A 24,383-nucleotide genomic window follows, 5' to 3' on the forward strand; every position below is an offset into this window, starting at 1 on the left:
TCCACCCCTCCGTTTCTACATGGTTACGTCCAGCTGGGCAGCAACGAGGTGAGAGATTGGCTCTCCTATATATAGGGGGCGAGGTCAGAGACTTTCTAGGTGATGATTGGTCCGGGAGAGAGTGTGCCAGAGTAAGCCCTTCCGGGGCGCAAAATGGCTCCGGAAAAACTCCCTACTCCCCGCCCCTGTCTTCGTCTACCCCGTTCCCATTGGCTATCTAGCGGGGTCAGGCACAACGAGGGCAGGAGCTCTGGGCGAGGGGTGTGTGTGTGTTTGTGTGGGTGTGGGTGTGGGTGTGGGTGTGTTTGTGTGTGTGGGGCTTTTCAGAGGGCGCAGTTTTTCTCCGAGTTGAACTACTCTCCGACTGACTGCCCCGAGGGGCTGAAGATGCCGTCCCAGTCGGTGGCGAGGTTCGGCGCAACAGCTCGTTTGTAGCCAGAGTCTGGCGCTGGACGCGCGCCGTGACTGTGCAACTGTCTTCACGTGAGCTCTTTCAGTCTTGTTCAGCCCTAACTCGGTCACAAGCCTAGTCGGGCGCATTTGGCACGGCGCCATCCATCCTACCGATGCAATCAATTAAGTCCAGGGCGAGGTCTGTGCGCTTGTTTGGCGTCCCTGCCTGGGAAGTAGAGTGTGTCAAGCAGTTTGGGGATGTGTATGGCTAGAGAGGACATCACAGGCACAGTTTGAGTATATTTGATCTCTCTGAGCCTTTTAGGAGATTGTGAGTGAATGGGATATTTTATCTGAGTGGATTTTGTACGCCACGGGATAAGGACTTTAGGCCATGCGTGTCTGTATATCTGGGGGTGCATTTTCTGAGCTTTTTGCGCATTTATGTCCGTGGGGTTGAGATCTGTGTGGGCGTCTGCACCCCAGGGTATGAGGTCTCTGAGCTGTTTGTGATTCTGTTTCAAGTTGTGATATCTCTGAGCTGCGTGGGGTGGGGGGCATTATCTTAAGGTGTAAAGGATCTGTGCTGTTTGCGAGTCCAAGGTGTGGGTTCTCTGAAATGTCTGGGGACTTTAAAGATAAAGGTTATGTGATGTTTCTGAGTTATTTGAGCTTCTGTCTTTCCCTTTTTATTTTGAGGTCCTTGTAATAGCTTGGGAGGTGTCTGCAGGGTTTGGGAGTCTTCTCTAGGATGTGAGGTCTCTGAGCAGATTTAATTTGTTTCCTGGAGTGAACACGTTGATCTGTTGCGGGGGCGGGGGGGGGGCAGGAGTCGTTTCAGTGTGTATGATCTCTGTTATTTTTTTGTATTCTGTGACTCAAGTTGCAAGCTCTTTGTGCAGAGATTTTTTGAATCTTTTTTAGGGTGTGTTCAGGGATCTGTTTTTGGTGTCCCTGGGTATCTGAGCTGTTTGGCGTCTGTGTCTGAGAAGTAAAATCTTTTATCTTTGTGGTTGTGAGGTCTCTTTCCAGGAACTGAGGGGTTTGGAAGCTGGCAGATATGATTCCAAAGCCCGGACCCCCAAATCCTGGTTGTGTGTCATCGGGAAAGTCACTTGTTTCCTGAGGATTAAATATGTGTCAGCATCAATAAAATGGGGGCAGTGCGTGTCTTGGAGGGTACCTGTGCAACTTAGAAGTGTGTGTAAAGGTCCTGACTCCCAGCCATCCTTCCACAAGAATTTTCTGATCACCGGCTGTGTGCCTGAGTACTTTCCTTGGAAGTCGGAAGTACAACACAGGATAAAACTGACAAAGTGTCTTATTCCCTAGAGTTAGCCAGTAAATGTATTGACTGTCAGAGGATGTCAAGTGCTACATAGAAAGAGAAGGTGGGTTGGAGGAAGGAGTATGTGGGGATCATGTTGGTATTTATGCAGGGTGATGAGGGAATGACTCCCTCAGAAGGTAATGACTGAGCAGATTCCTGAGGAAGTGAAGGAACAGGCCATGGAACTACCTGCAGTTGTTAGAACATTACAGGCAGAAGGTACAGCAGGTGCAACAGTACTGAGGGGAAATCCACTGAGTATGTTCCTGATATCAAGGAGTCCTGTAATGCTGGCAAAAGCCCTCAAAACTGGTTTGACACATAGAGCGCAGTGAAAGGTGTCTGGTGTTGCTGTCTCTATTTTTCCCACAACCTGTGAGGGAGGTGGTCTTCATCCCCATTTTATAAAGGACCGGAAGAAGGGCACTCCAAGAAGTGCCCAGAATCTGATCTCCTGTTTACACCTGAAATTGCTAAGAGGGGTGAAACCTTGTGCTCCATCATGAAAGACTTGAGACATGAGAGGCTTGAGTGTCAGAGCTGCAGGGCCCACACCATCCAGTTTGGATGTCAGCCAGCCAGCAGATATAAGCGATAATATGGGAATCATGCCCCTCGTTACATTTCTACACTTGATGGAGGTCCGGACTGAGAAAGAAATGGGGCAGAGAAGAGAGGCAGGAAGGGGAAGCTGGAGAGCAATGAGGAAAAAAAAAAAAACCCCAACACACTGGCTTCATGATATTGCCTGGATTTGCCCCAATTCACTTTAGTTAATTGATTGTATTGAGATATATTCACCTCTCCCCCTCCCTTTTCTTTCCCTTCCCTTCCCTCCTGTGCCTGAGCAGTTCAGCTCTAAAGCCATTAGGTGCTACAGAGCAAGGCAAGTGTGTGCATGTAGGGGCATCCCACACTTGGAGTCAGAGCCCAGGCACAGTGAGAAGGGCATCCATACATAGGGGCAGACTGCACTGGGGACAGAGCCCAAGGTAGTAAGGAGGATGTCCCTGGGGGTTGGATGGGGAGAAGGCTAACTGGCTCAAGGGTTCAAACTTCAGTGGAGTGTGGAGGTCAAGGTCAGGGATTGGTTCAGCAGAGCATGTGAGGGTGGGCCTCTGTGTACAACTGGGGTGCCTTATATACTTTAGGATTCGTCAACTCACTAAATGTGGAAGACTTGACTCTCACTTTTGGAAGAGGAAATTTCAAATACAGAAAGGAAGAAAACAAATTCTGAGGTGTTCTATTGGGATTGGAGGTCTCCATGTGAACTCATGCTTTATGATATGTATGCGTGCGTATGTGCATATGTTGATAGATACAGATGTACATATGTATGTGTGTGTGTTTGAATGTGTACATACATGTATTCCAAACTTTCTGGAAACAGCAACATCCCAATAGTAATAAGTACACCTAGCCCCGACCGTCCTGGCTTCTAAATATTATTCTGCATTCAGTGATGGGTTCCCAGGCTGGGAGAGCGAAAGGACAAATGAGCCTGGCTCAACTTGTGGTACCAATCATAAGGGACAGTTCAAGGAAACTTGTGGTACCAACAATAAGGGACAGTTCAAAGACTGATTTGGTGATGTCAGAAGGACACAGAAAATAGCCTGAAGGGGCTCCCACTGGACATTCTGGGGATGATTTTATTTTTTCAGTTTTAATGAGATACTATTGATATATAACATAAGTAAGCTTAAGATATACACGGTGATGATATTTATATATATATACATATATATATGTGTGTGTTTATATATATATAAATGTGTGTGTGTGTGTATGATCCCCATAACTTACTCTTCTTATGGCCGGAAATTTGTACCCAACACCACCATTTTCCCCAACCGCTGGCAAACACCATTCTAATCTCTATTTCTATGAGTTTGGCTTTTTAAATTTCCACATATGTGAGAACATACAGTATTTGTCTTTCTTTGTCTTCTTTCAGTGTAAAGCATTCAGGGTCCATCCATTTAGTTGCAAAAGTCAGGATTTTCTTTTTATGGCCAATTAATATTGTGTATTTATAGCATATATAAAAAATGTGTATTTATAGCACATTTTCTTGATCCGTTCATCCCTCCATGGACACTTACATTGTTTCCATATCTTGGCTGTTGCTACACAGTAAATCATAAAATTGGAGTTACTCCTCCAATTTTGTTTTTCATTTTCAAAATTATTTGACTATTCTAGTTCCTTTACCTTTCCACATAAACTTCATAATCAGTCTATATGTCCAAAAAGTCCTACTGGGATTTTTTATTGGAATTGTATTAAAATGTTGCATTCCTTTGAGGCCTATTGACGCCTACATTATTTTGATTTGATCAACCCAAGAACACAGTGTGTGTCTCCATTCATTTAGGTCTTATATTTCTTTCCTCAGCTTTTTGTGGTTTTGAGCATATACATCCTGTGTATGTTTCGATAGACTGGAACGGGGGAAGCGATTGTAAATGGTACCTGCAGGTGGTTTCTGTATTTTGTCTTGTTATGTAATTGTTCATTGCTAGCATGCAGAAAGTTGCTTGATTTTTTTTGTGTTCAGCTTCTATGCTGTGACAGCATTGAATTCACGTATTGGTTCTAGGAGGTTTTTTTCTGTAATTTCATGGGATTTTCTACATACATAATCATGTCATTGTGAATTGGAAGTTTATTTCCTCCTTCCTGACCTTTCTTTTTTCTTTCCTTACTGGAGTGACTAGGACTTCTAGCAAAATACTGAGTAAACAGAGGGGAGAGTGGATATCGTAGCCTCATTCCTGGTCTTAGGGAGAAAGCATGTAGTCTTTCCTCATTAAGCAGGATGGAGGGTGTAGGTATCTTTGTAAGATGCTCTGTATTGTGGAGTTGTTTCTAGAGAAAGTATTGTAAGTCCTGGAGGGTGAACGGGGCAATAGCTGAAACGTCAGCAATGTTCTGGTCTCAAGGCTGTCGAACGTGGTAACATTATGAGCTACAGAGCCCCACGATCCCCCAGAGGACAGTTAAGATACAAAACCCGCTGTAATTCCCTGACACTCCTTAAAACTTCACGTACTCCCTGCATGCCTTCACGTAGCCACCAAATGTATGTCTGGTTAATGTCTAAAGGTCCATTGTGCTCTCTATCCATGCTTTGATATTCTTTGATCCTCTATCTAATGAAATATGAAATAAGGGCTATATGCAGTCTGCTGCTCTCTCACAGAGGCAGCCCTGCACACCCGCTCGGTCTAGTGTCTGAGAACTTCTTCAGTGCGTGGCCACACTATATCCAGGTTAGGAAAGTTCCCTTCTGGTTATAGTTTGCTGAATGTTTTTATCATGAATGGCTGTTGAATTTGGTCAGATGCTTTCTCTGCATCAATTGATATGATCATGTGGGTCTTTTTTTTTTTTTTTGATACACTAATATAATTTCTTAACTGATTTTTGAATTCTACACCAGCTTTGTATTTCCAGGATAAACCCAACTTGCTCATGTTGTATTATTCTTTTTATATATTATTGAATGATTTGCTAGTGGTGTCTTTGTCTGATTTTGTTATCAGGGTAATGCCAGTCTGATGAAATGATTCAAGAAGTGGTCCCTCTCTTCTATTTCTTTGAAGAGGTTGTAGAATTGCTGTTATTTCTTATTATATTTCTACTACTTTTGTAGAATTTTTTAAAATTTAGATTCAAGTTAGCGTATAGTGTAGTAATGGTTTCAGGAGTAGAATTTAGTGATTCATCACTTACATATAACACCCAGTGCTCATCCCAACAAGTGACCTCCTTAATGCCCATGATGCATTTAAGCTCACTCCCCCCCCCACCAACACACACAACACCTCTCCAGCAATCTTCCGTTTGTTCTCTGTATTTAAGAATCTCTTATGGTTTGCCTCCCTCTCTGTTTTTATCTTATCTTTGCTTCCCTTCCTCTGTGTTCATCTGTTATGTTTTTTAAATTTGACATATGGGTGAAATCGTATGGTATTTGTCTTTCTCTGACTGACTTATTTTGCTTAGCATAATACGATCTACTTCCATCCACAGTGTTGCAAATGGCAAGATTTCATTCTTTTTAATCCCCGAGTAGTATTCCATTGTATATATATGTACCACTTCTTCTTTATCCATTCATCAGTCAATGGACATATGGGCTTTTCCCATAATTTGGCTGTTGTTGATAGCACACTGTTACTTGTTCTTAAGTGTGTGGTACAGTTTTCCAGAGAAACCGTCTGGGCCTGGAGATTTCTTTCCTGAAAGTTTTTAACAATGATATTTTAGAAATATATGTATGTTTTTCAGATTACCTGGGTGGTGGTTTTTTGTTTTTGTTGGTTTTGTTGGGTTTTGTTTTGTTTGGGTTGAGCCTTAATAGTTTGTGTCTTTCAAGCAATTGTTCTGTTCCATCTCAATTACCAAATGTAAGTGCATAGATTATTTGTTAGAATCCATTCAAATTCTCTGGATTCTGTAACCTATTTCATTCTGGATATTGGTAAGTTGTGTCTTTATTTTACTTATCTTTCTTTTTGTGTCAGTCTGGATAGAAATTTATGAATTTTATTGACCTTTTCGAAGAACCAGCTTTTGGTTTCATTGACTATCTCTATTCTTTTCCTGATATTTGCTCTAAACCCTGTTTTTCTTATTTGCTTGCTTTAAGTTTATTTTTATTTCCTGTTTCTAGTTTCTTAAGGTGGAAGCTTTCATTATTAACGTGGGTCCTTTCTTCTTTCTAATACAAACATTTGATGCGGTACATTTAACACTAAGTACTGCTGTAGCTGCATCCTGCAAATTTGGATATGTTGTATTTTCATTTGCATTCAGTTCATCTGATAAACGGTTAGTATCCAAAATATTTTCTAATTTCCCTTGAGCCTTGCCATTTGCACCATGGGATTATTTAGACCTGTATCGTGTAATTTCCTTGTGTTTGGAGATTTTCCTCTTCACATTTTCTTACATATTGGGTTTTTTTTTTTTCTTTTGCTCAGGCAACATTCTCTGTATGATTTCAACTATTTTATAACTTCTGATATGTGTTTCGTGACCCAGGATGCAGTCCACCTTGGTGAAACTTCCATATGTGAAGGGTTCTATACTTGTCAGTTACATCCAGGTAGTTCACGGTGTTGTTCAGTTCATCCGCATATTGCTAATTTTCCTTCTATTCCTTCTGCATATGACTGAGAGAGTGTTGACCTCTATAACTGTTACTTGTAGATTTGTTCATTTATCCTTCAGTTCTGTCTGACTTGGTTATATATTTCGAAGCTTTGTTATTGGGTGTTGTGCAGAGAAGAGTTAACGTAGTAGGCCTGAAACTGCTGTGCTTACAGACATCAGCATGTTGGCCCTTATCTTGCATCCAGGAACTTGAATTTCAGAAGGTTTCCCACCATTCCCTACCTGAGCAGGGTGCTTTATTCTTCCTAAACTGTCCAAACAATATGTTTCATGTTAAACATCTATGAAACATCTCAACACATAGACATCTATGAAAATACCTTTCCTTCTGGGAATCTGAAATCTTGGTCTGTGCTGGGCAGACAGTACCTACGTGACCAGCCTCCATCCCAAACCTCTGACGCTGTGTTACTCACGAGGTGCCCTTGGTAGACAGCATTTCACATGAGTTATCATGATTTGTTGCTGAAGGGACAAATTGTGTGACTCTCCTGGGAAAGGACTCTTGGAAGCTTGCACTGGTTTCCTCCAGATGTTACCCAGGGCACCATTTCCCCTGGGCAATTTTGCTTTCTATCCTTTTGCTGTAATAAATCTTAGCCCTGAGGATGACCTTCACGTCCTCCTGGGGATGCAGCAAAAGCAAGGGTGGTCTTGGGACCTCCGAAACCATGGTGGCAGCCATGGGACTCACTAGCAGGAAAACCCTGACTCACTAAAATATGGTGGAAGACTTTGCGTAAAGAAAGGATGGCACGGTAGAGATGATAAGCTGCTTGTGCCTCAGTGACTATGGATGTGCCCACGATATGAAAGAGCAGCTGAGCTGTTCTGAAAGGTAAATGTTACACACGGAATGCAAAAATAAAAGGTCCAAGTCCAAGAGCGTTGGCTCACTGCATGCCTTGGCTGCTTTAGCCATGCTGGATGACATGAGGTGAACAAGTGCAGCCAACTTATGACTTGGGTCTTTATTCTCTGGAGGCCAGGGAAAAGGATCCAGACCTTCCCAAAGGTGAACAAAAATGTTGAAAGTTTAACTTGCTGTCTCCTGCACGTGGGAGAAGACAAATTTAATTTGTTGCCTGGGCTAGAAAAAGCTTTACATAAACTAGAGGCAAAGACGGAGGGGAAGGCATTCCAGCCTTTTCTTCAGCTGGCTTACTGCTGCTGTGGCTGCGCCTCCCGGCATTCCAACCAGGATGTCCCCTATATGGTCACCCGGTAAGTGTCCACTTACTGCTAGGAGTTTCAGTAAACTTGCAGTGAGAGCGAAAAGGGAGGATTTAAAAGTGGCTTTGTACGTTGTGGCTGTTGGTGCCTGGATGTCTGAGAAAACTGATGTAAGATGTTAGGCAGGGCCACTGTTCAAAGCAGCTGCCCCCAGCAAGGGTATGACCTGTTCTAGCCTGGTTGCTGGATAAAGGAGAGAGACAAAAGGGACAGGAGGTGATGTAAACCCATTTTGAAAATTTTGAAAATTCAGAATTTCATCCTGAACAATTCCTAATGATCATGAGTCTTTCTCATTATGTAATAGAGTTTTCTATGAGAATATTTTGGTCCCTTTTGCTAACAGGCCCTCCTTACAAAAGGTTTGGAGGAGAGCAGGAGATAAATAAAGTCAGGGAAAGGTTCAGTTTCAGAATTGTATGCACTGATTTTGTAACAGTGGAGAAAACAAACCTGGCACCTGGGGAGAAGCAGAGGGAAGAGGCGAGGACATTAATGGCCTGTGTCTGTCCAGACTATTCTTGGAAATTTTCTATTTTTTGTTAAGGAAACACTCTCAGTGCAGCCTTTGCAAGCCTTTGTGAGCACTGCGAATGCAAATTGACTCCTGAGCCTCGAGCCATACCTGCCAGAGCTCTGACTGTGGGACAGCAGGGGTGGCCCCAGCTCCTGGGCGTTGCACGCATGGCACCTCCACGTGACCTCCACCCTCAGAGAGAGGATGAACTGGTGTCGTGGACAGACACAACTTTGGGAAATAACTGCCTCCAGGCACCCCTCTAAAACCAAGGGCTCAAATGAATATTCCAAGTGGACAGGGAGTCCTAGAGGGGAAGGCCCGTGGCGGGAGGCCACATTGAGGCCCCGGTGAGCCGTGTTGCCGGATTCGGTGTATGTCCAGCTCTGGGCTCCCTAACGATTGTAAACTCTGTTTCAGGAGAATCACGTGTGCCCGCTAGGATTACCCTTCCTGTGTGTGTGCCCTGACCAGCCCGACACTGCCTCAGCCTGGAAGACTTTCAGGTCAGGTTCTGCTTCTCGACCGGTGTGTGCTGTGCCTGAATTTGTGCATCAGGCCAGCTAAAAAGGTTTGTACAAAAAAACTAATCAGTAAGTTACCTGTTTTTCTACATTAGACCTTTGTGGTTAGTGCAAATTGTTTTAACTGGTTAAATCTAGGACCCCTGAGGGATGTGATGGAGATCAGTCCTGCAGGCTGGTCTTACCCTACCGCATTGGTCCTAAGACTGAGACCTGTGGCACGTCCCTCCTGCCCTCTGCAGACCGGCATCTGTGTGGTTCATCATCATGACACTAGGTCCATTCATTCCCATTTGACTTCAATTCCACAAGTGTGGACTGGCCTTCTGCCGAGTGTCAGGTCCTCTGGCCTGAAGACACCAAGAGGTGTGTTTCCAGCCTTCCACGAGGCAGACACGAGGGAGACAGATATGGAAACAAAGTGGCAATGTTCAGTGACCGCTGGCAGATCACATTGTGAACATCTCCCACTTAATTCCTCCGGTCCTTTCACAGCATAACCTGGAGAAGACCCATCCGGTCAGTACACTTGGGTTCCCCTCATTCTATTTCCTGCACGCACAGCCACAGATATCAGGTGATACTGGCATGTTGTATGAGACGCAAAGCCACGAACAGAATTGCTTTCATTGATGTATTTTCCAAAACAGTCAAGGATTATTGGTACCTTCCCAGGTAAAACAACATGCAAGTATCCCTCAATTTACATGGAAGTTAACATTTATGGAAAATCCACCTTATGTAAGTCTCTGTCAAAAAGATTTGCCTCCCTGAAACTTTCCCTTTTTAAATACTGATACTTCCCTTTAATCATTTCAACAATCACAGTCTCCCTCTGAAATTTTCAAAATGTGCCATTGTGGTTATAACCCACATAATATGCTGGTCCTTGCCTGGATTTGGTGAGAGGAAATACCATGGCAGCATGGTACTCCCAGGAAGTACTCCCTAGGAAGGATTCCGGGCACCCTCATCCTCTGCCTGCTTTCTGTGATAAGAACGTGTTTCAGGGACAGCTGAGATGTGAGGTAAAGCTTCATTTCAGAGGTCACCACTGCTGTGGAATGTCCACGCCCGGATGGTTTTGTGCTCGTCTTGGCTCTTAGCTCCTGGGACTGGGGTTCTCCTCCTCATTGATGACAAGCCTTTCTAGGTATGGACACCATAGTAAGGGCCTGGGCAAGGGCTTTAAGCTTCTGTCCTGTTCGGGACAGCAGATGATATCACAGGACAGCTGAAAGGACAAGAGGGAGATGATCTCCTAAGGTCAAAGGCAGGTTTTTGATAGGTGAAGGGAAGACATGCGCCCAAGTTCTGGTTGCTCCAGGCTGACGTGGAGTGGAGTGTGGGTGTAAGAGTGAACCAAAGGCTGAGAGGACATGGGGAGAATAGACTGCATAACCTCACATCATATGGTTTACGTGGTCCTCAAAAAAAGCCCATGCCATCATGAGAACTTAATGTCATCTTCTGTCACCAACCCTACCCACTGGCCATGAAGAGAATGGATTTGAGATAGACCGAAGCTTTCATGGAGAAAGTCCAGTGGGGTCGTGATGTCCTCTCAGAAAATCTGCCCTGCCCTTGGTTTGAGTCTCAGGCTGTGCTCATTATGTTCTGCTTTCTGTGTGCTTTCAGATTGGTCTCTCATGTGTGTGTTTGTCTGGAAAGAGTCAGTACATTGAAGTCAGGCTTGCTACCACAGGGATTTAATAAAGTTCTTGAGAGTCTCCTAGGCAGAGTTAAAAATCACAGATTCTAGGGCACGTGGGTAGCTCAGTTGGTTAAGTATCCGACTCTTGATTTCGGCTCAGGACATGATCTCACAGTTCGTGAGAATGAGCTCCGCATTGGGCTCCTTGCTAACAGTGCAGAGCCTACTTGGGATTCTCTCTCTTCCTCTGTCTCTGCTGCTACCCGACTCACGTGCATGTTCGCTCTCTTGCGCGCGCGCTCTCTCTCTCTCTCTCTCTCTCTCTCGATAAATAAACATTTTTTTAAAAATCACAGATTCTTAACATTGTGACCACGCTAAATGAGATTCACTGGGTGTGGATCATAGCATGTGCATTTTTAAAAAGTTCTTGGGTTCTGACTTAGGAGGACTCCTTGTCTGGGAACTACTGGAGCAGGGCAGTGGTCCCGTTTTTCTGCTGCCTGGCTTCTCTCTCCATTGTTGTGAGGGTGCAGAAGTGACAACAGTTTGGTGCCTTCTCTGATGCACAAACCCAAGAACTTCAGCTAGGAGACTGATGTGCTGTCTGCTGTACTAACAAGGCTCGGAGAGTTATTGTTTCCACAGAGTATCCTGAATCCAGTCCCTGTCAAGCTTCCATCTAAGTGATTGCTGTTGAAATCAAATTTCTGTATACCATGCAGTTCCGTGCTATAAAATCAGTTTGTGTTATATGTTAGGTGTAACTCTAAATATTTTGCAGTGGCCCTTGGATCCTAATATTGACTGAACAAGTGCACAGTACAGTGAATTTTCTGCAACCTGTGCCTGCACCACTTACGGCCCGATGCCACTGAGCAAGTTACTTAACATCTGTGTGCCTCGTTTCCATTAGCAACGTGGAAACACTAGTTAGTAGTAAGTGTAGCTACTTCTTGGGGGCAGTTTAGAGTACTGACTGTGTTAAGACAAGAAAAGTCATCAGGACAGTGCCCGGCATGTGGCAAATTGCCGATCAATTCTAGCCGTTGTTGTTACTGTTGTTGTTCCCACATTTCCGGGAAGCATGTTCTGGAAAGATGGTGTCAAGACTACCTTTGACTCACTGGAAGGACTTAGCACTATCACTTCGGCTCCTTGGGGACTCAGGAATTGAGTCTGTGGGGCACGGTGGAGGGCGTGCTTTTATTAGCATAACGAGTATTCAGCTCTCCTTATGGGCCATTGGGAAGCCTAAATGCAATGCTTGGTTGCATCATCGTGGGTTCCTATGGAAAACTTGAATGGAAACTTCTCTAGGAAATTAGAACGAATGACCTGTTTGCACATTTTGTACAGTGTTTGGAAAATGAAGTGGTCACTGGATGATGATAGAACACGAGTGTATAAATTTGTGTAAACATTTCAAAGAGTGAAATGTAAAGGCCAAGGGCCTCATCATGTGGTGGCTTCTACAGCCGTTAGTTGTATTGAACTCCTATTGGGAGTTCAGTCTGTTGGGAAGATGTGAATCTGGTAAAGATACGAAACTGTTAACAGTCCAGTTTTCATCAGTAACATTTGTTTTTCTTCCACTCATATTCATTATTCATTTAACAAAAGGCTGGTGTATTAGTATTTTCTGAACTGAGTCATGAGGAGGTGGTAAACAGTGTGTTTGGAGAGTCTTAGGAAAGGTGCAGTGAGGAGAGAATGGGAGTGGAGGATGAGGTGAAAGTGTGCAGGGGGCAGGCAGAGAGAAGGAGTAGCAAACAGGAGGGAAGGATAATGGATACAAGCAGAAGGAAAGAGACAGGAATACAAGCTCACACTTCAGGAGGCTTACTACAGGCCTGGATTTGTTTTTAGCTCTTTCCCTACAGCAATGATTTTAAAATTCATGGAGTATCCACTGCAGCACTGTGAGGTAAGTGTTTTTAAGGGTATCGTCCCTTGTTCCATCCAGATGAGGAAACTGAGACCCGTAGAGGTTAAGGGGTGAAGTAACTTACCCAGAGCCACCTACTCAGCAAGGGCAAGGTCAGGGTTAAATCCAGGTCAGAGAAAAACATAACAGAGACATGGAATTTGGCCATAAACTGCAGTGCACCTCAGTGTCCAGTGTCCTTTGGTTCAAAAGACAGGTGAACATGTAAGACAGCTTATCCTGATTACACTGGATCAGTGCTTGGATAGAACATGATGTCTCAGGTGCACGAGAGACTGTGAGGTGACGAGTCAATACAGGCACATCACTAAGTCGGGATCTGGTTCATATCAAGGTCTATAGACGCGTTTGCTGCGGCAGATTTCAGCGTTGGTATCCTCATCATGATCATTATGGACAGTAGTTTATGGTATATATAATGTTTGGAAACAAAACAACAGATAAAATCCTATAGATTTTAAAGTCGTTTTTCTAAAGACTCGATCTCTTTGGTATCTTGACATTTCAAGATAATGAATTGCTTTGATATCCTTGCCAGCTGAAAACCCGATCAGTGCATTTAAAGCGGAGGAGAGCTATGTGGGACAGTAGAGCGGAGCAGTGAGGGAAGCAGAGAGGTTTGGATGGAAGGTTAGCTAAGTCTGCAAGGGCTATGAAAATGCCACAGACGATGCAGGCCAAAACCAAACCAAATCAGACAGCAACTTGCTTGTCCCTAAGAAGAGACAGTTGTGCTATTGAGATAAGCATCTCTATTAAAATTTCTTAGACTTTTGCTCTCTTTTGGCCCCCGGGGTGCAGTGTGTGGTTCTTATAAGGTAGCACTGCTTTGGTCACGCTGTGGGTGAGAGTGGCAGCCTCACCTGAAGCATTCTCCGTTTGTGGGCCACCTGGAGCACGTTACTTGAAGTCTGGAGGCCTGCGGATTCATAAGAGAAAACAGAAAGCAAATGCATAGTACAATAGTTAGATCCAGCCACCTCCAGTAGAGCCCTACATAGCAAGTGAGATGCAGGCACAGGTGTTGTAGTCATTGGTTGGGAAGTAGCAGGGTTGGGTGGGTGACTCAAAGAAGAAGCATGGAAGTGAGTACAAGGTGAGAAAACACATTAAGAGGGGACAAACAGCGAAAATCCCGTTTTGTGGCCTTGCTTTTCTGCTATGAAAATAGAGTGCTCTAGTATTGTGGGGAGAGGTTACCCTGGTCCGAGGTCCGGGAGGGAATCGCTGCACTTAGTGATGAGCATTCTGATGACCCGCCATGAACAGTAACGAGGGGACACTGAGTGTGTGAAGGCACGAAGGTCTCAGCCTTTACCATAGACACATTCATCAAGTTTCTTAGCCTTGCTGAGAGTAACACTGCCTCACCTTACAGAAGCTCGAAGCCGCCATCTGGCAACACCACTGGTGCTCCTCCATCTCCTGATCCAGCTGGGGGTGGCTGCCCAGGCACTGCTCCCTGAGTTGCATAAGTATGATGGTAACCGTGTGTGTGTGTGTGTGTGTGTGTGTGTGTGTGTGTGTGGCAAATATAGGGTGAGAGACTCTATTCATTTAAGTATGATTCACTAAATAAGTTTCAGCTCTTACCTAGACACTGTAGACACTGTGTTGGGTGCCTGGGCGATACAGTAAACAAAGACACATCACTGCCTTCGTGGAGTGAGTTTAAGCCAAATCATTCGAGAATAGTTAATCTAACAATCATATAAGTCAATGTAAAAATTACTACCATGACTAGTGGTACCAAAGAGGTGTGTTTTATTGAGGTCTGATTGATAGGTAAAGCTATAGGTAAAGGTATTCACATGTACAACCCTTTCTTCTTGTTGGTGTGGTTGTTATTATGTGATTGTCATTAGCGGTAAGAGCACTTTTAACATAAGATAATCTCTTAGCAATTTTAAGTATATAACGCAGTATTGTTAGGTAAAGGCACTACGCTCTGTAGGTCTCCAGAACATACTTCTCTTTCATAGTTGTAACTTTGTACCTTTGACCATCACCTCACCATTTACCCCTCCCCTTACCCCTGGCAGCCATTGTTCTACCCTCAGCTTCTAGGAGTCTGAGTATTTTAGATTGCATGTAGAAGGGAGATGGCCCAGTATTTGTCTTTCTGTGTCTGGTTTATTTTAGTAGCCATCAAGTCCTCCACGTCCAGATGACATGATCTTATCTGTGTAAAACCCTGAAGATTCTGACAAAAAGAAATTCTTATACCTAAGGAACCAATTCAGTAACATTACTTTCATTTTTAAAAATAGCTTACTGGATATGAGATTCTTGGTTGTTGAGCATTTTTTAATTTTTTAATTACCCAGTTCCTTCTGGCCTCCATATTTTCTTCTGAGTAAACTGCTATTAATTGTATTTCCCTCATAAGTGACTGGTCATTTTCTCTTGTTGTTTTCAGGATTTTCTCCTTGCCTTTGGCTTTCGGCATGTTTACTGTGATGTGTCTATGAATCTCTCATTTATCCTACTTGGAGTTCATTGAGTTGCTTTCAGGCACTGTTTCTTTGAATATTTTTTTCTGCTCCTTTCTGTCTCTGTTCTGGTACTCTCCTGCATCCGTGTTGGTGTTAAGAGTGTTCCATATGTTTGTGCAGCTCAGTTTATTGCCCTCATTTGTTTTCCTCACTTTCTTCAGACTGTATAATCGCTGTCCATCTGTCTTCAAGATTGCTAAATCTTTCTCTGGTAGTTCAACTAGTGTCGATCTCCTCGAGTGAATTTTTCACTTTAGTTACTGCACTTTTCAACTGCAGAACTTGTATTTGGTTCTTTTTTAAATAATTTTTCTCACTTTATTGTTATTCTGTCTTTGATGTGACATTTTCATCATACCTTCCTTTACTTTTTTGATTGTGGTTTTCTTTGTTCTTTGGACCTGATTATAGCAGCTACTTTGAATTCTTTATCAAATCTGACATCTGGTTGCAAGCACCGGCAGTTTCTGTTGCTTATTCATGCTTTCCTGTTTTTTGAATTATCATAATTTTTTTCGTGTCTAGCTATCTAAAATATTGGAGCAGTACTGGGTACTGATCCATCCCACCCCTTCCTGGGTTTGTTACTTCTATTTCCTTGTCTAGTTGTTTAGTGTCTAGCTGGTTTATTTTAGTGGAGTCTGTTTTCTCTCCTTACTCTCCCCCACCCCCACCCTTGTGTTAGGCTTCAGATTTTAGTCCTCAGGGAGAGACGACTTGGGGATGCCTACTGTCCCCTTGGGATGACTGGTTGCGTCAGGTTCTCTCTGATTGTCTCTTTGCCTGACCACACCCAGCTGTTCCGGTTCACTGACTGTGGGCTACTTGTTCAACCGTTTTCAGCGATACCCTGGATATATTGCTTCATAATATAAACCAGTGAAATCCGTGCTCCTTTGAAGGGCTAGCTGCTGAAGTTACTGTTTCAGAGTTTTTCTGACCCTAGGCAGGCTCCTTGCAGCTGTCTCTTCTCCCTGATTGTCTCAGGTAATCCGGCCAGCCTACAGTTGATCCTCTATGTCCAAGACTTCTACCAGTCTCCTACCGTTTGCCTTGTACCACAACCTCCACTGTTTTGCAAGTGCCCTTAGACTTGCTTGACCTTCTCCTCAACACCCCTTTGCAAATGAACTTTGTTCCTCTGAGAGGAGCTATCTGCTTCAAAACCTCTGAGCCACAACTCTGTAGCTGGGGAGTGGGGACAATGGCAGCACATTCTTTCTCCTGTTTTTCAGCATTACACTATGTAGCGTTGCTTTTGAAAATTTCCATTTTTAATTGTTTATGGCTGGTATATGGAAGCAGAATTTACTTTTACATACTGACTATGTGTCTCTTCACGTTGCTAAACTCGCTTCTTAATTCAAGTAATGTTTTATGGGTTTTTCTTACAGATTCAGGTGTTGCCAGTGAATAATGACTGTTTTACTTCTTTATTTCTGCTTGACTTTTTTATTGGCTAGAACAGCCAGGAAAATATTGACTAGAAGTGGTGAAAGTATGCATACTTACCTTGTTCCCTGTCTCAGGAGGGAAACATTCAGACCTTCAGGATTAACGATTACAGTAGCTTTAGATATTTTTGTAGATGCCAGTTATCGGTTTAAGGATGTTGCCAATAAACTGAATGAATCTTGCCATCTCCCCAACATTCATGTTGAAACCTTTCTCCAGTATGATGGTGATTGGAGGTAGGGCCTTTGGGAGGTGATCAGGTCATTCAGATGAAGCCCACATGAATGGCATTAGTGCCCTTATAAAAGAGACCCACCCCTGAGAGCTCCCTCAGCCCTCCCGCCATGTGAGGACAAGAAGTCAGCAGTCCGTGAAGCAGGAAGCAGGGCCTCACATCCCAAATCTGCTGGCACCTTGATCTTGGGCTTCCTGGCATCTGGAAATATGAGAGATAGATTTCTCTTGTTTTTAGAAGTCATCCAGTCTGTGGTAGTTTTGTTGCAGCAGCCCTAGGAGACTAAGCTAGAAATCCTTCTTTATTCCTAGTTTGCTAGGAGTTTTTATCAAGTAAATTTATCAAATAAATACTCTTTATGCATCTATTGAGATGCTTATATATTTTTAGTCTGTTATTATGGTCAGTTAGTGTGAGTGATTCTGAAACATTGAACCACTCTCAAAGCTGTGGAACCATTTCACTATGGTATTTTGTCTTTTTTCTATGTTGCTGGTTTCAAACAGCCGATATTTTATTTTGGATTATTGCATCTGTGGTCATGAGTGCTATTGCTCTTGTTAGCCTCAAAAGTAGAACAGCCAGTTATTTTACCAGCAAAATGAGTTTGTTCAGGAATAGCAGTGAATTACAGTTTGGAACAAGCAACCTAAGGCAAAATCCTAGGCAAGTCCAATAAGCAAAGTAGAGGAACGTTATTTTATGGAGAAGAAGGAGGAAGTTGGAAGGGTTGTTTTGAATGAAAGCCCATTGAAGAAAAGCAAGAGTTCAGGGTAATGACAGTTTCTCATTGGCTGAGTTGGAGGCGTAGTCAATATCTTACAGGACATGCAATGTACATCTTTTCCTGTTGGGGCCTACATGATTGTTTCATGTTGATTATTCTTCTGTTGGGTCTATAACTGACAGTTCTTCCTGTAATTGATGTTGAAGTGGTATGGTTCTCCTTTCTAGGCTCTGGACTCTAGTGAGGTTTCTCTTTTTTTTTTTTTTTTTTCCCAGAGTCTGTAATTTATTTTCTTAATTTTTTGTCTTGCTTTCATATCAGGATATTGCTGGCTCTATAACATGTGTTAGGAAGTGTGACCTCATCTTCAGTTGCCTGGAAGACTTTGTTCAAACCTGCATTATTTCTTTCATATGTGTTTGATAGAATTTAAACAGTGAAACCATTCAAGCCTTGAGTTTTATGTGAGGGAAGGGTTTTTGTTTTCTGTTTGATTTAGTGAATTCAGTCTCTGACAGATATAAGGCTAGTGGTGTTATTTTCTTGACTGGGGCCTGCGAGCTAGGGCCTTTCAAGGAGTTTTCCCATTTCATCTTTTTTTTGGATAATATTTTCAATAATATTTTCTCATCCACTTCATGTCTGAAAGATCTGTATTGATGTCTCTGCTGGCAGTAGTGATATTAGTAATCCATGTCACTCTGCCCTCATTCCTTATTATCAGTCTGGCTAAACCTATTAGATTTACTGGTCCTGTCACAGAACCAGCTCTTAGTTTCACTGATTCCTTTGTATTGATTTTATGATTTCTAGTAGGTCGATTTCTGCTCAAACCTTCATTATACTTTTTCTGCTTCCCTTAGGTTTAAATTGATTTTGCTTTTCTAATTTCTTAAGGTGACAGTTTAGACAGTTGATTTCAGACAGTTCTTCTTTTCTAATGTAAATATTTAATGATAAAAATTCCCCTCAATGCATTGTTGTAGATTCACCTTACAGATTTTGACATACTGTGTTTTGGTTTTCTACTTCTTGCAGGTTCTTCTTTGATCCCTGCATTATTGAGAAATGCCATTTAATTTCAAAATATTCTGTGGTTTTCCAGATACCTTGCTGCAATTAATTTCTGTTTAATTCTTTGCGGTCAGAGAACCCAGTTTGTATGATTTCAGTCCTTTAGAAGTTGTTGAGATTTACTTTATGGCACAGAATATGGCCTGTCTTGTGAACCTTGTGTGTGCACTTCAGAAGATGGTGTCTTGTGCTGTCCTTCTGTAAGCACCCGTTAGGTCATGGCTGTTGATAGTGTTGCTCCACTGCTCCATATAGTTTCTGATTGTGTTGTCCACTTGTACTGTCAGTTGTGGATGGGGGAATGTTGAAGGCTTCAGCTAACTGATTTCTCTGTTTTTCCTTTTAGTTTTATCAGTTTTTAGCTCTTGCATCAGTTTTTACTAATGCATGCACATTCATGATTTTTGGATCTTCTCGATGACTGGACCTCTTTTATTAAGTAACATCTGTCTTTTCCCCTTGTGATAATCCTCATTCTGAAGTATATTCTCTGTAATATTAATTTAGCCCTTCCAGCTTTTCCTGTGATTCACGTTTGCTGGGTGTATGTGTCTTAGTGTGTTGGGGATGCAGGAACAAAATACCACAGACTGGGAGGCTTATAAACAAACTTGGTATCTCACAGTTTTGGAGGCTGGAAGTCCAAGATCAGGGTGCCGGCATAGTTGGGTTCTAGTGAGGACCCTCTTCAAAGTCACAGATTTGTGGTTGTGTCCTCACATAGTGGAAGGACAAAGGATCTCTGGAACCTCTTTCATAAGGGCCCTAATCCTGTTCATGAGGGCTCTGCCCGAGGGCCTCGTCACCTTCCAAAGGCCACACCTCCTAGGTTAGGAGGTATGGGGGTTAGGATTTAACATAGGAATTTTGGAGGAGACATCTTCAAACCATAGCATTATCGATAAATTTTCCTTTCAGTTACTTTTAACTCAATTTACGTATTCATATTTAAAGTGAGATTCCTTTTGACAGTACATAGTTGGGTCTTTCTATTTTTACCTAAAGTGACAAATGAGGTCTTTTAATTGATGTGTAGGCAGTGTACAATCAGTGTGTTAACAGTTTACGTTTAAGTCTTCCATCTGGCTGTATATTTTATCCTATGGATATTTTATTCACATTTTCCTTTCCTATTCCCTCTATAATTTTGGATCAGTTGAACATTTGGTGTTATTCCATTTTATCTCCACAATTGGCTTACTAGTTATATATCTTTAAACATTTTTTCGAAACGGTTGCTCTAGGGTTCTAATATATATTGTTGCTTTTCACACTGTGCCTTCAAATGATATTATACCACTTCCTGTACACTGTCAGAATCGTAGGACTATGTACCTCCATGTCCTTTCTCCCAGCCTTAGTGCTATTGCTTTCTTGCATTTTATTTCTACCAAGGTCGTAAACCCCACAACACATTGTTACTATTATTTAGATGGTTCTCTTTTACTGAGATTAAATATAAGGAAAAAATTCATATACGCCCGCAACTTTACCACATCCAGCACTATTCAGTTCTTTGTATAGATCCAGATTTTCTTTGGATTTCATTTGCCTTCTTCCTGAGGAACTTCCTTTAACGTGTTGTGTAGGGAAGATCTTCTGGCAATGAATTTTCTCAGCTTTTTTATTTCTTTGAAAGTTTTTGTTTCACCTTCATTTTCAAGAAACATTTGCATTAATCAGAAAATTCTGGCTTGCATGGATTCTGATCAGTCATCTGCCCATTCTGTCCTGTTTGTTCCCTTGTATGTAATGTGTCTCTTCTTTTCCTTTTCTGTCACAGGATGTCAGTGTTGGTGTTTGAATCAGTCTTTCCATTAGTTGATTGGGCTTGAGTCCTGTGTTGCTATAATCACTTTAAATATAAAATAGACTTGGGAACCTGGGTGGCTCAGTCAGTTGAGCGTCTGACTTCTGCTCAGGTCATGATCTCCTGGTTCGTGAGTTTGAGTCCTGCATTGGGCTCCCTGCTGTCAGCACAGAACCCACTTCAGATCCTTTGTACCCTTCTCTCTCTGCCACTCCCCTGCTTGTGCTCGCTCTCGCGCGCGCTCTCTCTCTCTCTCTCTCTCCCTCAAAAATTAAATAAACATTTAAAAATAAATAAAAATAAATATAAAATAGACTTCAGGTTCCGGGTGCAAGATAGATCAGTATACAAAAGTCAATTGTATTTCTGTACATTAGCAGTGAATAATCCAAATAAGTAAGTAAGAAAACAACTTCAGTTACGACAGAGTAAAAAGAATAACATATTTAGGAATTAATTTAACCAAGCAGGTGTGAGAGTTACACACTGAAAATTACAAAACACAGTTGAAAGAGATTAAAGCAAATTTTAAAAAATGGAAAGACTGTGTGTTCATCGATTGGGAGACTTGATATTGTTAAGATGGCAACATTCCCCAAATTGATCCAAGCATTCAGTGTAATCCTTATTGATATTCTAACTGCAGCTTTTTAGAAATTGAGAGACTGCTCCTGAAATTTATGTGGAAATTTCATGGACCCAGAATTAATTTAAACAATCTTGCAGAAGACGGCCAAAAGTGGAAGACTCGTGCATTCCCATTTCAAACATTATTTCAAAACTCCAGTAATGAATACAACGTGGTACTGATTTAAGGATACACCCAGAGATAAACAGAATGGCATTGAGAGTCTGGAAATAACCCGTCTGTCTATGGTGAGTTAATTGTTGACAACAGTGCCAAGACAATTAAATGGGGAAGGAGCAGTCGTTTTAGTAAATGGTGCTGGGACAACTGGATAGTCAACATTTAAAAGAATCAATTTGAATCCAAACCTCGTACCACAGATAAAAATTAAGTCAAAATGGATCCAAGTCCATATGTAAGAACTAACACTATAAAACTTCTTCTGTAAGAGCGTGTAGGAGTAAATCTTTGTGACATTGGGTTAGGTGATGGATTCTTAGCTAGGACATCAAAAGCACAGATAATAAATGAAAAGTTAGGTAAAAATGGCTTCATCAAAATGAGAAAAAGTTTTTGCTTTAAAGGACACCATAAGAAAGTGAAAAAAACAAAAGAATGGGAAAAAGTATTTGTATATCTGATAAGGGCCCAGTAGTCAGAATGTAAAAAGAACTCTTGCAAGCTAAGAGTAAAAAGACAACCCAATTAATAATGGGATAAGGGAGGCACCTGGGGGCTCAGTCAGTGAAGTGACCGACTCTTGATTCTGGCTTAGGTCATGATCTCACGGTTCATGAGAGTAAGCCCCAAATCAGTCTCTGGGCCAACAGCATGGAGCCTGCTTGGGATTCTCTTTCTCGACCCCTCCCCGTTTGAGCATGTGCGTGTGCGCTCTCTCTCTCTCGCTCTCTCGCTCTCTCGCTCTCTCGCTCTCTCTCTCTCTGTCTGTCTCTCTCAATTAAAAAAATGGGCTAAGCATTTGAATAGACATTTCTATTAAAAAAGATCTGCAGATGCCAAATAAGCACATGAAAAGATGCTCAAAAATATTAGTCGTTAGGAAAACAAAAATTGAAAGCACTATGAATTATAACTTTCCACCCTCTAATATGGATATAATTTAAAAAGTGAAAATAACAAGTGTTGGGGAAGGTGTGGAATAATTGAAATCCTCATACATTGCTGGTGAGAATTCAAAATGGCACAGCTGCTGTGGAAAACAGTTTGGCAGCTCCTCAAAAAGTTAAACAGAGCTGCTGTATGACACAGTTATGCCATCATAGGTATATATATCCAAGACAAATAAAGAATAAGCCCCCACAAAAACTTGTATACGAGTGTTCCTAGCAGCATTAATCACAACAGAGTGCCAACAACCCAGTGCCAACCAAATAATGAATATATCACCTGTGGTGATGTATCCATATAGTAGAATATTATCCAGCCATAAGAAGAATGGAGTAGTGATACTTGCTGCAACATGGACGAAAACTGAACACGTTATGCTAAGTGAAAGAAGCCAGACTCAAAGGCCACATAATGTAGGATCCTATTTAGTGGATATGTCCAGAATGGACAAATCTGTAGAGACATAAAGCTGCTAGTAAATGTCCAGGGCTCCTGGGAGGGGGGATTGGGCAGGGACTGCTAATGGCGTAGGGTTTCTTCTGGAATTAGATGTTGGTGATGGTTGGCACAACCATATGTACATAGTAAAAGCCAACGAAAAAGGGTGAATTTTATGGAATGTGACTTACAGCTTAACAAAATGAAAAAAAATTGTAAAGGAAAGCATTTGCTTTTGAATATGATTTTGGCCATTTTAGAAGTACAGTTGCCTACCCCAAAAGATGTAATATGCTGTCCAGGTCTTGCCTTCACCAGTTTGATCATCAGAGGTGACCACTGTAGTCTGATAGGTGTTTCCGTCTTGTCCCTGTTATCAGTATTTACAAATTGCACCTGCACATACATATACACTTACAGACACTGGTTGAGTTAGGATTACCACTGATCTGCTACTCCCCATTTGAAAATAATAATAATAATAATAATAATAAAATAAAAATCTCTGGTCAGTACAAATTTGCTCCTCTTATTCTGTTTCAAGGCCAGTGGGTGCTCCATTGTAGGATAGGAACACTTCATCTTTCATTTACCCTCCCAAAGGTCATTGACTACCAATGGCCATTTAGAGCCCACCCCCACTCCCCGAAATTTGCTATTCTCATTGTACACATACTTCTGTGGCTGTGTAAATATTTCTTTAAGACAAGTTAATAGCAATGGAAATTGCTGGATCAAGGAAACCTTTTGCTAAGGAAACATCTCTGAAGTACCTTCTTGTGTGCCTGATACCACTGTATGTGCTAGGGAGACATTAGAGAAGACCCACATATGTTCCTCTTTTCATGAAGCTGAAATTCTGCTGAGGGTAGGGACACAGTAGAATCAAATTTTGATAGACGCCGTCAGAGAGCCCTGCAAAGTTCTTTTGCCAAGTCACACTACCCTCGGTGTGACTGGAGTAACAAATGCCCCTTTGCTGGCACCCTAAGCACCCCATTCATGACGTGGGAGATGTAGACAGGAGGCTGGACACTTTATCTCAGGCTCTCTGCAAGATCTTGGCGTATGCAAGTGGAATGATCCCTGTGGGGAGTTTAAGAGTAGTGAGACTATGATGGAAGGATGCAGCGCCCATTAGTTTTATTCCTGGGGAGGAGTGGAGCTGGAGGTGATGTGACCCCATCTGGGCAAATTACCAGGGTGTGGGGTGGCAGGAAAGGGTGAAAGGTTGCTAGAGGAGCAGCAGGTTGTACTTTCCTGTAATAGGATGTACCACTGAAGTCCCAGATGAAGCAGTCTCCTCTGGGAGGTACAGCTGGAGTGAGGGAGTCTTGTGTTCCCAAAGAAACCATTGCGGGCAGGGTGCAGGGGAGCTCACCACCATGCAAGGACCTCCACCTCTCCGGAGGTCACCATCGTCTCACTTCTGGCCCCAGCCCGTCAGCTGTACAGATTCTAACCAAGTAGGGACCAGGGAACATGGAAGAGGAGCACATGAATGGTTTCCTCATGGGTGAGCAGAGCAGAGATTAAGGACCACACTAGACTGGTTAGTCTAGATGGGATTGCCTGCCAGGATCTTCCAAGGAAAAGAATCCCATTGG

General features: G+C 42.5%; 1 protein-coding gene across 13 annotated transcripts in view; it reads left to right on the forward strand.

Moving 5' to 3' along the window:
- Window positions 1-256: 256 nt before the first annotated feature.
- The window catches only part of LOC122235426 (protein FAM156A/FAM156B-like), a 46,079-nt gene continuing 21,952 nt past the window's right edge, over window positions 257-24,383 (forward strand). For 6 of the 13 annotated variants that reach the window (XR_006213500.1, XR_006213501.1, XM_042974853.1 and 3 more), the window contains exons 1-2: window positions 257-483; window positions 9,081-9,231. The gene's annotated coding sequence lies outside the window, so the exon portion shown is untranslated. Of the gene's footprint in view, window positions 484-7,894; window positions 8,135-9,080; window positions 9,232-21,308; window positions 21,459-24,383 lie in introns of all 13 variants that reach the window. The other 7 variants (XR_006213502.1, XM_042974859.1, XM_042974858.1 and 4 more) reach the window with 6 other exon arrangements.

This window comes from Panthera tigris, chromosome X (genome assembly GCF_018350195.1).
Source record: "Panthera tigris isolate Pti1 chromosome X, P.tigris_Pti1_mat1.1, whole genome shotgun sequence".
Lineage (NCBI taxonomy): Eukaryota > Metazoa > Chordata > Mammalia > Carnivora > Felidae > Panthera > Panthera tigris.